Here is a 14612-nt window from a genome sequence, read left to right as displayed (position 1 = left end):
TAAGAAGTATATCAAAGATGTTACAATTTGTGCTCAGATTACAAGGAGGATAAAAAAATATACATATAGATTATACATTGTCTGATCAATTGCTATATGCATGTCCTTCTACTTTAACATCTCTGTCAGCCTCTTGAAACTCCAACATATTTTTCCTTGGCTCTGTATGGCTATTGTCAATCCTGAGATTATTAATAGCCTGATTCATATTATCTACTTCCCTTTGAGTCAGAATATCCTTGTGAATGGTAAGGTATTGGCAGGATTACACACCTTCCTTGTGAATCAGCAACCGACCCTCCCTCATCAACATCATGAACCTGTCCCTAGAGTGTCATCGGTAGAAATTGTGTATCGGCCGACAGGTCCCTTCGAGAAGGAAATTGTGTATCAGCCGACGGGTCCCTTCGGAAAGGAAATTGTGTATCAGCCGAGGGGTCCCTTCGGGAAAGTTCTTGTTATGTAGCCGACGGTAAATAGTTTGTAGCGCAGATGATGTATCTGGCCGACGGATACCTTCGGGAAGGTTCGTCGGAAAGTATTTATAACCCCTTCGGGAAGCATTGTAATGATGAGATCTGATCATGCAAGCATAATGTACTGTTGATATATGCGAATAATAATAAGAGTTTTGTTGTTTGCTGTTCGGTGTTTGTGTCTATTTCCTATGTGCGTTGCTTAATTAATCCATACGGTAAACATTTGGCGCTGTTGCCCGATGGATTTGGCACGTAGGCAGGCGGATATGAATTATATGCCGAATCAGTTGAACAAAGATAAGAGTAAGCTGAAGGAAAAAGATGCGTTGCGTAGGAAAATTTAATTTTAGCTCAGCAGATAGAGCGTCGAAGAAGGTTTCAGAAGATTTTCGACAGAAACAAGAGCGCGGAAGGATTGTTGAAGGAGACTCAACAACGACTTGGTTTGGTGGAAGAAGCGAGGGAGGAGTTTCTGAACCTGCATACGCCACGGGAAGAGAATCCTGACGGAAGGAGATCGACTCGCACGGCTTGGAGTGCCAAAGGAGCATGAGCGTGGAGTGACCTCTTCGTCCGAGATATACTTCCGGAACGGACAGCTTCGGTTGACGAACCCTCTTCTTTACCAAACAGCACGGAAGCAGAAAACAGTGCAAGTGTTGAAAACAACGCGGAAGCAGAAAACAACACGAAAGCAGAAAACAACGCGAGTGTAGAAAACAGCGCGGGTGTGCAGAACAGCGCGGGTGTTGGAAACAGCGCGGGTGTGCAAAACAGCGCAAGTGTTCAAAATAGCGCGGGAGCTCAAAACAGCACGGCTGCTCAAAACAGTGCGGGAGTGCAAAACAGCGCAGGTACACAACAAAATCCTCAACATACAGTAATAATGGCAGGTCCGAAGGAAAAATTGCCTAAATTTGATGGTGATGAAGCAGCTGATCTCATTCGACATTGTAAAACATGTGAAACAATCTGGAGGGCAAATGGCATAACAGATACAAACGAATGGATCCAACAATTTTCCGCTATCCTACGGGGAGTTGCCATTGATTGGTTTACTGATGCCGATCCACAGAAATTAAATAGTTGGGATAACATTAAGAAGGAGTTCATCACAGAATTTCAACTTTTGCGTGATGATAATGAAATTGTCGCAGAAATATTCAATACCAAGCAAAAGAAGAATGAAACTGTACGGGTTTTTGCCAGGAGGTTGAAGGACTTAATCAGTAAAATGGAGAATAAACCGGCAGATGGGCTCCAAAAAAGATGGTTCATTGAAGGCCTTCACCCAAAGTTGCGGAGAAAGATGAAGATCGTGCCACCATCAACATACGTTGAAGCGTACAATCGGGCAATGGACCTCGAAAGTGACCAGAGGACAAAGAAGAAGAAGAAGACCAGCTCGTCCGATTCAGATGATGATGCATCCTCAGGAGACGATAGCAGCGATGACGAAGGAAGCAACAACAAGGTCCGTGCCCTTCAGAAAGACATGATTTGGATGATGAAGGAATTCAAGAACATGAACAAGGGAACTAAGGGCAATGAACTATGGTGCACGGAGTGCAAGAAGGAAGGCCATACGAAGGGATCCTGCCCGAAAGAGAAATTTTGCGAGATCTGCCAGATTATGGGACACTCAGTAAAGGAATGCCCTTTCAATTTGAAAACAAGAACACCGCAGCAAGTGTTCCTGACACAGGAGGCATCCCCGTCCGGAGGGAATGGGAACACCAGTACAGAAGGTGCCACATCGGGTGGATACAGAAACAACTGGCACGGTCAAAATAACAATACCGGCAACAACAATAATGGCGGAAGGAGTCGAATTCAGTATGATGCGAATGGTTGGCCGATAGTTCAATGTCGCGCATGCAATCTGTGGGGTCACTTCGCCCGAGAGTGTACAACAGCGAACACACCGAAGTTGTTATGCAGATGGTGTGGACCTGGTGATCATGAAGATGCTAGGTGTCCTAAGTCGGGAGTAAACTTGATCACCGTCGGGACAAACGAAGAAGAGGTTTTGGCCATCACACGGAAGCAAGTGAAAGTGTACCCCGACCCGGCAGAAGAAAAGAAGAGACTGGAAGAAGTACGGGTAGAGATCCAGAAAGCAACACAGGGAGAAACAACACACCTGAAGGACACGCCGAGTACTTCCGTACGGAACTGCGCAGAACATAACATTGCCCGGCAAATTTTGCAAGCCGAGATACCTGTTAGGATAAGTGATCTGTTGTTCACTATGCCTCAGCTCCGATCGGCACTCACAAACATTGTTCCTGCTACTCAACTACCAGGAGAACATGGAAGGAAGCAGGAAAGTGGAGCAAGTACAGTGGACAAAAAGGAGAAGGAAAGTGGTGCAAGTGCAGAAGATCTGATGTTGTTAGCCCTCTCATCCGGACGCCATCTAGCAGTTGTCGAAATGGGAATTCTCGGGACTGTATTGACGGAAACAATTGTGGACGGAGGGTCTGGTGTCAATGTGTTGCTTGAAGACACTTGGAAAAAGTTGGGACAGCCGACATTATGGCTGCTTACATTCCAACTGCTAATGGCAGATCAACATGGAATCAAGCCATTGGGAGTCCTGACAGCACAACCAGTGACGATTGGAACACAGCCGTTCCTGTTGGACTTTGTCGTGATCCCACTGAAGCGGAGAGGATATGATGCCATTTTGGGCCGGGGCTGGTTGATACAAGCCAAGGCAAAGCACAATTGGAAGAAAAATACTTTATCACTCGAAAGTGAAGGCCGGAAGTATGTCATCGATCTGCACACTCAGATGGTCGGGGAAGAAGCCCTATCGTCGGATTCTGAAGGAGAAGACGATAAGAAGAGGCAGAGTATGGAACCTGATCAGGAGGGAGTCCTACGATTGGTAGGAGATGACGATTTGGATTCAGTAAATGGTCTTTACCACTCGCAGATAGAGGATTACGAGCTCTTTCCGAGTTGTAATATGCTAAGAATCGACGAAGGTAAGAAAGGAGAAGGGTATGAATGTCCGAACGAACATAGAGAAGCCGACAGAGGAAATGAATGTCTGAAAGAACATGGAGAAGCCGAAGGAGGAAATGAATGTTCGAAGCAACATAGAGAAGCCGAAGAAGGAAACGCGAGCATGACTGAAGCTGAAGGACAGAACATACAGTACGAACCCAAAAGAAGGAAAGATTCTACTGTACGACTGTATAGGAAGAAAGTATTACGCCGAACAACAAATATAACAAAAAGGTACTGGCAGCAAGGAAGGCACACGATACGGGCTGCACAGGAAACAAAGCGGAAGGGTCTAATAAAAGTTGCAGCAATACAGAGTGGACGTGTTATTGGTGGCCAAAAGGGGCAACTGATGGAGTCCATGGTACGGAGCTTCGAGAACAAACTGGGCGGTATGGAGATGACACAAAACAGGCGTAGCAAGTTTCAACTTGGACAGTGGGTGTTGAAGTACAACGGTCGGAATAAAATCAAATCGGGCAAGTTCAAAATTAAATGGGTTGGGCCGTACCAAATTCAAGAAGTGGGCAATAACGGAGCAATAAAACAGTGGATGCTAGATGGAAAGGAAGTATTCGATGTAGTGAAGAGGTCGAAGTTGAATGTCTGCCATGAAAGAAGTAATGCACCCTCGTGGACAAATAACTGAGAGAAGACTGTAAGTACTGTATATATGTAAATATTGTACATAATTGTTCCAAAAGTGAGATTTAAAAAAAAAAAAAAAAAAAAAAAAAAAAAGAGAAAAAAAAGCACCGTACGGTTTCTGGGAAGCATCGAACGGGTTCTGAAAAGTACCGTACGGTTCCATATTTGCAGGAGACAGCACTGTACGAGGTTTTTGTCTAAAGGGAAAAGAAAGTAAGTACGATTTTTTTCATATCTGAAGGAGGGCGTACGGTTTTCCAGACAATCCAAATTGCAGTACGGTTTTTTAAGAATGTATGGATTTCATGTTGTAGTACGGTTTTTAAAGCCAACGTACGGATTTCATGTTTGGAGTACGAATTTCATTACCACCGTACGGATTTCATTGCTACCGTACGGATTTCACAGTAAAGGGGCACTGTACGGTTCCCACAAACACCGTACGGATTTCACAGTAAAAAGGACTACTGTATGGTTTTCAATATTTGAAGAATGGTGTACGACTTTCTAGATAAATTAATTGTACGGGTTCTCAAGAGGCTGCTGTACGGATTTTTGGAGGAAGATACCATATGGCTTGTTATAAGTTTGTGTTTCGTACGGATTTTAAAGCACATATTAAGCATACGGATTTTAGAGCCACTTTTTTGTATGGATTTTTAAAGGAAAGCAGCATACGGAAATTGCAGTTGGGAATGCGAGGTGATTGTACGGATTTTTCAAGCATATCATGTGTATGGATTTGGATTGCAAGATTACAAATTCTGAAGAGTGGGGTTTTTGCGTAGAGGAGGTTTTGTAAAAAAAAAAAAGAAAAAAAAGAAAAAAAAAAAAAACGACGACAGAATCAAGTTGCTCAGAATGAGTATGAGTATCAGATGATGCCATAGGGAAGGGGAAGCATCAGCGATTGCCAGAAAGAGTGTAGAATCGGCAGAAAATGACAGAAATGGTGTGTTTCGTGCATTTTTGTGTGGGTTGCGAAGTGCTAATTTGGTCTTGGCGGCGAGGGGCGCTGCCCCTCGACCCCGCCGGGGGCGTTGCCCCCTGGACCCCCAGTCGTTGCGGATATCAGTTGTGGGAGTCTGACTAGTTGAAAAGAATTAGAGCTGTGGCAGGCATGGAGTGTCTGTGTATCAATGGCACTGAGAGTAGGTGTTGGCCGTGAGGCTGTCTTGGTGGATGCGTAGAGAGCTCAGGAGGAGCTGATCATCCAATTGGAGGCAGTGCAACGACACTTGGCTCAAGGTTCCGAGAAGTTGGAAGCAGAGGAAGCAGCACAGGTGGCTATCAAGGTCAGCTTGGGGAGTCAGTATTGTGTTAGCAAAGGCTATAGATGCAACGGGATGAATGTGAAAGTAACATGGCAGATCAATATTGTTGTATTAGTTGTTTGAGTTTTGTTCTGTAGTCGTCAGGAGATGACTTTTCTTTTTGGGGGGGGATGATGTCATCGGTAGAAATTGTGTATCGGCCGACGGGTCCCTTCGAGAAGGAAATTGTGTATCAGCCGACGGGTCCCTTCGGAAAGGAAATTGTGTATCAGCCGAGGGGTCCCTTCGAGAAAGTTCTTGTTATGTAGCCGACGGTAAATAGTTTGTAGCGGAGATGATGTATCTGGCCGACGGATACCTTCGGGAAGGTTCGTCAAAAAGTATTTATAACCCCTTCGAGAAGCATTGTAATGATGAGATCTGATCATGCAAGCATAATGTACTGTTGATATATGCGAATAATAAAAGTTCTGTTGTTTTCTGTTCGGTGTTCGTGTCTATTTCCTGTGTGCGTTGCTTAATTAATCCATACGGTAAACATAGAGATCTCTAATGCAGTAGCTACCTGTGACATAATTTGAAAATGTATGAGTTTATAGTCAAATTCAGTAAGATGTCTCCTCCTCATTTGAAAAATCTCTCCATTTCTATCCTTCCAGATAAGCCATAGGACTTCACATGTTAGGACAAACCAAAAAGTATTAGTATTCAAATCAAATGAGTCTACAAATCCAGCAAGAATTTCACTCCAAGATAAACCCAGACAACTATTCCAAGTAATGGGAGCATCAAGAAAAATAAACCAAACACCTCGAACATAAACACATTTAAAAGAAGACGCTCATAAGTTTCATGGATAGAACAAAGCTCACACATAATAGGATTGCTTTTATCATTAGGCATTATAAAGCTAACAACAAGTTTCTCGAGTAATAAAAGCCATCTAAAAGAAGATTTTTTAGGTTCACATGGTGAGTGCTAAAAAAAGTAAAAAATAAAATGCCACTTAGAGACTGACCAACTCAGCCACCAGCCTTGGTTCATCCTTTCAAAGGTGGAACAATCTTCTTGTTACTAATTTAACATACCTCTTAAATTGTTATGTTTTACGCTAAACTAAATATGTTTTATCTGCTGAATAACAGTGTTTAGTTGCTGAGAATACACATTACAGAATGAAAAGAGTGCAGAATGTAAAGTACATGAATCAGTAAACAAGAGAACTGATCACTTTCGATTCAGACCAAAATAGTATCATTTTTTACTGAAATATCCAAAAAAACTGTTTTGATGAGGTACAAAGTGTTCATGTTTTACACAGTACTTAAATACAATGCATTCAGATATTACAAAGCATTCTCAGCTCCTAACATAAATATCTGAATTAAACACATTGTATAAACAGAGAAGTACTGAAAAGACAAGATAAGAGGAAAGGCATCCATTGCCTGAATGGAAAGTTTGTTGCGCTGAATATTGAAGGGTTGATCCTGCATCTCCTTCTGGGAGTAAACTTGTAAGAATAAGAGAAGAAATGGATCAGTTCATATGAACTAAGCAATGGAAAACTTTCCTATTATCTATACTGTTCCTACAACGTGGTTATTCAGATAATTATGTTCAAAGGCAAGAAGGCAAGAAAAATCCGATACTAATGAGTTTGTTCCATGTGCAGATACAGGTATGAAGACTTGAGGCTATCGAAGGATCATGCGTAAGTTACATGCATGAAGCCTTTTGACTGAGGTTGTTCGGGCAAAGACAGAAGATATTGGGGAGGCTGTTAAGGGGGCATACATAAGTTTCAGGTATGGGACCTTCTGGTTAAACCGATGTAGCTGATTGAAGACATTGAGGAGACTGTCGAGGGGGCATACATAAAATACAGGAACAGAAATTGAAGGAATACAATTAAGGATCAGCACAAAGGAATAGGCATACAGAAGTATCTCCAATCATTACCAAAAGATTGGAAAGGAGTTTAAGTTGTGATATAACAGGAACCTTATCAGTCATTGTAGCCTACAAGACATACATAGTGGTAAAGTGCTAATGGATGAAACAAATGCTATACGCTAGAATGTACAATCAACATACAAAGGTTAAAACATGATGAACAGCTATAGCAAAGAAATAACGAATATGGCAAAACAACAGGTAATTTTGATGTTGAAACAAGAGAAGGAGTAGAGCTTCATATGCATGATAATTTCTTCAGTAGTTTCACAAGTTGCAGGTCTAAACGTAAGCTATGACAGAGATCAATTAGAAAGCTTTTATACACCATTCAGCAATTCGTCACAATTCTGGTCTATCAATCTCCATGAACAACATTATTTAAATAGGATTTTAGTTACCAAGAGAGAAATTATTGCTGTTATATAAAGTTATAAACACATCCTCTTACTCTGTAAAGTATGGACAGAATCTTAATTGATACAGATTAGAGATACATTGTCAAGGCCTATTCCCAAAATGAAGTCAATGGGGTGTACATTTCTTTTTTACTGGATTAAAAGCAAGGTCTTACAAAGTTATAATTTAATGGAGGGTTTCAAAAAGCTAGAAAAGAAGATGCTTATGGCAGTAAGGTAAGTTATGATGCTTTTACAAGATTTTATTTAACTCAGGATTACATTTAAAAGGTATAGGAGGAGTATCAAAGCCTATAATAGTAAAAATATACAAGCCCATATGAAGATTTGAGATGAAGATTTCATATCTTTCCATATTTATAAGACCCATGAAATAAGGGTTTTTAGCATTTATAAGCCAACAGATTACAATGAAGTTCGTTCATCTACAGCATTTCTACTATTACCAAATGGAGTTGAAAGTAAATAAACAATCTCATAAAGGGTATTATGCAGATTCAACAGAAAGAAACCCTTACTTACCAAAAAATCAGTCAAAAATATGCAAACCCAAGTACAGATTTATGGATATTATCTCATATTTTTTAGAAAATGCATAAAATAGTCTATGAAAGGAAGGGGATTTAGTAACTTACGGCTTGCATATGACCAAGAAGCTCATAGCAAGAAATAGTACTCAGAATCAGTGAAGCCATCCATACACATACCAAGATCAAAACCCATAAGCTCTCAGGTAAATCTACTGCAAAGACAAAAATGGCATCCAAAACCCATAGCTGGAACCTCACAGCAAGATAGTAACGTCCAGCAAGAAACAAATATAGCATTTACAGCAGAGACAAGCCATGGAATGGTGACCAAAACCCAATAGTAAATAATACCCAAACTGCAATATGGCATCTTCAAAACTCAGCCTACCAATAGCAGGTCATGCCCGGCAAGAGAAGGTATGACGACCAACTTTCAGCTCATGCATGGAAGGCTCTATACAACACCAAACAATGAAGCTGTTTACGCATGAATTAAACCCAAAAAAATGGAATCCACATGCAAGAAAAATGGCGTGCACAAATCAAAAACTGCGGCCAAAGCTCATGAATATGGCGTCACGTACCAGCAAAGATACTAGTTCCAAAAATTTGGTGTCCAAGAATCAGCAAAAGCTCAAAACCCGCAGTGAAAATGGTGTCCAAATGAAAGATGAGAACCAACAAATATCACCAGAGACCCAACAGCAAAACAATGAAGTGTCCAGGAGAAAGGAAAATATACTAGCATCCATGGCAGAGAATGAAGATTACAGTAGATACCATTCATACGGATAGGGTTTGTAGAAAACCCTCTCTTCCTCTCTTGCGTAAAAGACCAAAAATGAAGCAAGTGAAAAATAAAACTAAGTCTTCCAACCTTCCTTTTTGCTTTTCATAAGCCGAATGAGCTCAATTTAATTGCATTTCGGGTCCATGCATGGATTATACTTAGCTTCATTTTATTAAGTTCCATACGCATGACTTTATAATGCTAAAATTATATTATATGCATATGGGACTTAGTATAAATGAAATGAAACACAAAAGAAAGTATTAGTCCTATGTATATTAAATAATTTATATACACATTACAATTATTTAATATATATAAAACTAATATATACATAACTTATATTCCCCTTTCTTGTATTTAATAATACTAATGTGTTATAAATGAGATAAAATATTAGACACATTAATATTATTAAATATTAAAAGAAAAAAAAAGATTTATAATTGTAAAATTAATAAATTAAATGGCTATCATTATAAGACCTTTAATTTTATTAATTACATAAAAAGGGGATTAAGGAAGTTAGCATTTTTTATGCATAAATGCAAGGAGAGAAGGTTGGAAAGCTATTTTTGGAACAAAGAGGACGTTCAGTTAACACTTGGATATGGGGATATTTATGGAGGTCAAGTGCAGTTCCAAATTCTCATGCATTAATGGGGTTATTTGATGATATTTTTAGCATCCTATGGGGCAGTTATGATCAGTTATTCATGCAGTTCAGATTGAGAGCTTATTTTATGCATATATTGCATAATTAAGAGCAGTTTTACATGCTATATTTGTAGGTTACTTAATGCATCTGAGTTTGAGCTTTTGTGCATGATTTTGAGGAGCTAGAGTTCAGTTTTTCGAGTTATCCATCAGTTGGGCAGGTGGTTGAGAGTAGTTTTTAGAGGCTTCTTCATAGTTTTCATCATTTTTGGGTGATTTTTTCTAGGCATGATTTTGGAATCCGAGTTAGGGTTATTTTTCTATATATTGTACTTTCACCTCATTATGAGGGACCTTCTTTCAGATTTAGATTTTTGCACATTGCAGATTTTGAGTTGATTGTAAGGGCATTTGTAGCAGAGATTGTTTTTTTAGCATTGATTATAGAGATTCAGCAGTTCCTTCTCATTGGTTCTTGTGCAATATTGTGGATTTTTTACTTTAATGTTGTGTTCGCCTTCATTTTAGTTACGACCCCCATTGCAGATTTGAACCTTGATACGTGTGATTATAGGTCTATGTTTGTGATTATTGTCTTTTATGCAGAAAATTGGTGAAACCTAGGTATCCCTTTCAAAGCAGAAGATCTCGGTCCTTGCATAGAAACACTTTTGTAATTACATGTTTGTTTGAGTATTGTGAATCAATTGTCTTTTCGTAATTCGTGCTAATTTGATCAAAGTTACATTCAAAACCATTGGTGTATCACCTATTTTAAGTTTTAATATCCAGTTATTCACATACATTCTCAACCCTTTTCCCGAGTTCAAAGTTAGTTTTATAGGTGATATCATATAGGAATCGGCCTAGAGTCCGGAGATTCTTCTCTCGTTCTTAACCCCACCATCTGAGAGAGGTTTCCATGTTCCAACAGGATAGCTAGATTCTTATCTCGCTATAGGCGCAATCCTAATTGACAACACTTCTCTTAGCATGTTATACATCTCTTTAGTAGAGAGTTTGAAAAAATTAGAACCATCTTTCCATTGAACCCACTATAGGAATTGCTTAGGATTTCGGATATACCCAGGAAAGAATCTGCCAATAACCTTTGAGATAATTGAAAAAGTCTTCTTTTGAGTACTATGAATGTTATATGAGGTTGATAATTCAACCCAGCATCCCAACCGATTGTCAATCTAATATCCTTAACCAATGATATACCATATTTATACCAGTTTTTTGTAGAACAGCTTTGAGTTAATGCAAGGGGCTTCCCATTAGCCTTTACCCCCACCATAAAGATCTATCCACGATCGAGTATGAAGGGTAACATCCACATGCTGCCCTGGACAACAACAGATTCCTAACCTACAACCAAGTTTTCCATAAAGATTGGAAAACCTTTGATCCAAATACAAATAACTGAAAATTCTCAAACACTTTGTCACATAGGGGCACATTAGGCTAGCTTTTACCTTTTTTGATATCAGATTTGATAATGTTGTTCGTAATCACTACTTTCCATGGTTCATTGCCAGAAAGAGCTTGAATAATCCATTTTGAAGCCAGAGCAACTCCATGAGATTTCAAATCTTTGATGCCTAAACCTCCTTTCCTTTTTGACAAGCAACACCATTCCCATTTAACACAATGTCTCTTTTTATTACCCAACCCATGAGACCACAAAAAGTCTCTCATTATCTTTTCTAGAATATTAGATTGATAGTTAGAAAAGAGCCATGCAGATGACAAGTATATATGGTGAGCAGATAGAACCTTTTGGACTACTTGAACTCTTGCGACTAAGGGGAGGAGACGAGTTTGGAATTTTAGGTACTTTTTCTCAATCTTTGCAAACAGCCTATCCCACATATTTTTAAGTGAGGGTTCAATAGAGAAAGGGTTCCCCAAGTATCTCACAATAGAATTTGGACCACATAACTGCCATCCTTTACTCTCAACCCATCCGAGAGGGGAGTAGTGCCACCCAATAATGGTTGACTTTTGAGTAGCAATCTTAACACCCAATACCAGATAGAAGAATTGGAGCCTATCAACCATATTATCAAAATTAGCTTCTTCTAACTCAATGAGAAGAGCAGTATCATCTGCAAATTGAACATTAAGGAGCAGCTCCTGATTAGGCATGGTAATCCCTTTAACTGGGGGTCCTAGCTAAGATGCTCTAAGAATATAGAATAATGCATCAGCTGCAATGACAAACAGTGCTGGAGCAATAAGACAATCTTGTCTTATAGATCTTTGAAGGGTAATAGCCATTGACATTAATAGTTGTGGAGTCCTTAAGAAGAATATTGATCCAATCGCAAAAATAAGGAGGAAAGCCAAAGGCTTGTAACATACCCATCACAAATGGCCATTCAATCTAGTCATATGCCTTCTCAAAGTCTAGTGAAATCATGGATGCAGTTTGATCCTTACTCTTAGCCCAATGCATAGCTTCCTAGCTAGTGATTAGGTTCTCAAGAATAAACCTCCCTTTGATAAAACCAGTTTCAGATGGGGAAATGAATTCATTCAGAAGCCCTTCAATTCTTCTGGATAGAACCTTGGCAATAATCTTGTATGATAAATTCAATAGTGTTATAGGTCTCCAATTTTTAACTAGAGTCTTGTCACCACCTTTGGGTAAGAGCTTAATAATCCCTCTATTAATGTCAGCTCCAAGGGTTTCTTATTTAAAGACATCTTCATATAGATTCAAAAGTTCAGATCCAATCCATTCCACATTTTGTTTATAGAATTCTGCTTGGAAGGCCATCAAGGCCTGATGCTTTATCATTAGCAAGGGATAGGATTGTTCCTTCTATCTCATTTAGATTTATAGGCTTATTTAGTTTAAATGGTTTAGAGTCTTTAATAATTTTAGGGATGAGGTTGAGGCAATCATTGAGGGCAAGATAATTATTCTCACAAAATTCAGACGTAAAAAGTCCTTTATAAAATTATAGAAAGCTTCCTTAATGTCCCTTGGATCATCCAAAAGATCCCCATTGATTTGAATATCTTCCATTAGTTCTCTTTTGTGCTTAGCCCTAATGATGTTATAAAAGTATTTAGTGCCCTTATCACAATCCTTCATCCAATTCATTCTTGCTCTTGTTCTCTGTCCTTTGATCTTATATTGCTAATTTTTTCTTAGTTGACACTTAGTCCAAACCAAATGTTCCTCTAGTCTAGGATCAAACCCTTTAATTTGTAGCTCCTTCTCAGTATCATTTAGTCTACTTTGTAATTCTTGTTCCTCGGAATTTTTTGTCTATAGCTATTTTCTTACCTATAATCTGAAACACTATCCTCCAAGATTCCAAAAGACATTTCGACATCTCTCTAGGTCTCAAGCTTGGTTACAAAACTTACAAAGACTCGTTACCATTTGAATAGCTTCAAGATTATCCTCATCCTTTAGTAGGGATGCATTCAATTTAAATTACCCATTACTCCTCATACCTTTACTATGTATAGCACTATCCATACACACCTTCATATAGATTGGGTAGTGGTTGGATATGGAAATAAGGGAGAGACAAAAAGGTGGATGCCCAACCTTAGCTTCAAAAGAGAAAATAGAGCTCTCCACATAAATCTTGTCCAGTCTACATTAAACTCTTTGACTGCCTCCTTGATTGTTGCACCAAGTATAGTAGATGTTTGGAAAAATACCTCCTCTTGAAATTTGACCAAAAGAAGTGTTCATTACCCTTCTAGCTATGTAAGATGCCTGCACATTTATCCTCTTTATATTCCACCATGTTAAAATCCCCTACAAAGATCCAATGAGCTTTAGGGAGCCCTAAAGTTAGCCATTCCCAAAAGCTTACTCTATCTCTATAATCATTTGGAGCATAGATATTACAAATTCAAACAATACTGTCCTAAATATTGAAAGTAATCCAAAGGGCTCTTTGACATGGAGATATACCATTATCAATAATCTTGTCAGCCCATTGAGGGCCAACCAAAATAGCAATACCTTCTTTACCTCTACAATGGTTAAAATAAAAACCAATAGCTTGGTCCCATATGAATTTCATTATGGTGTAAGCTTGGAAACCCACAACTTTGATCTCTTGAAGATGTCCTTAAATTTAAGATTGCTACACCATTTCCTAACCATATATTTTCTATCAGATATCTCTAGGCCTCTCACATTCCAGCTATGCAGGTGCATCATCACTTAAATTGATGGGATTTAGTATTGTTATAAAGCCTGTTAAAGTAGTCAGGAATATCCTTACTTGCCTTTTCACTATTGTTGGGTAAAGTGTAAAAGTAATAGGATCTTTGATAGAGAATAGAAGGAATGAGTTTGATGTTAACTAGAAATATAATATGGATAATTATATGTCCAGACTTGTTATTAATTTTGATTGATCTGAACTAAACCAAACTAGATGCGATTATCCTAAGATAATTGTGTGACTTTAATATGCAAATATATCTTCGATCAACTACAGGAGTAATATAATATGTATTTGCTGCTGTATGAACTATGTATGTCATGTATTGATAATGGTTCAACAACGACGATGAGTATTGTAATATATAAAGGTATGAAGAGTCATATCCGTTGTCCGAAGAAAAATGTAAATAGACAGTTACCGGTGTGGACATGGTTGTGTCATTTCATTGGCATCATTTCAGACATTATAAATGTCGTGAACACTTATGTATTTTGGCATCATTACCATTGTATGAAATATCTTTGTTGTGTACAGAAAGCATTTGATTAATGAAAAATATATTGCATTGATTGTATGTTTTCTTTCCTGTGCACCTATGGGTTGAACATTTGGTGTCTTTGCTAGTTCAAATTCGGA

The 14612-nt window shown here is 38.7% G+C and overlaps 1 protein-coding gene and 1 long non-coding RNA gene across 4 annotated transcripts in view; one reads left to right on the top strand and one right to left on the bottom strand.

The window, feature by feature from the left end:
- The window catches only part of LOC149545941 (magnesium/proton exchanger-like), a 281445-nt gene that overhangs the window by 57828 nt on the left and 209005 nt on the right, over positions 1-14612 (top strand). The window lies entirely within an intron of this gene.
- LOC149545942 (uncharacterized) lies at positions 6654-9188 on the bottom strand. Of its 2 annotated transcripts, none has more exons than XR_016353626.1 (3): positions 8906-9188; positions 8427-8775; positions 6654-6929 (listed from the first exon to the last, which is right to left on the bottom strand). It is a non-coding gene; the product is annotated as an uncharacterized LOC149545942 (long non-coding RNA). The 2 variants fall into 2 exon arrangements; XR_016353627.1 differs by having other exon boundaries at positions 6654-6918; positions 8906-9186.

The sequence above is a fragment of the Cupressus sempervirens genome, chromosome 7, assembly GCF_028749045.1.
Source record: "Cupressus sempervirens isolate cs-2001-9-10 chromosome 7, ASM2874904v1, whole genome shotgun sequence".
Classification (NCBI taxonomy): domain Eukaryota; kingdom Viridiplantae; phylum Streptophyta; class Pinopsida; order Cupressales; family Cupressaceae; genus Cupressus; species Cupressus sempervirens.
Note: the sequence above shows the minus strand (reverse complement) of the source record. Positions and strands in the feature narration are given on the sequence as shown.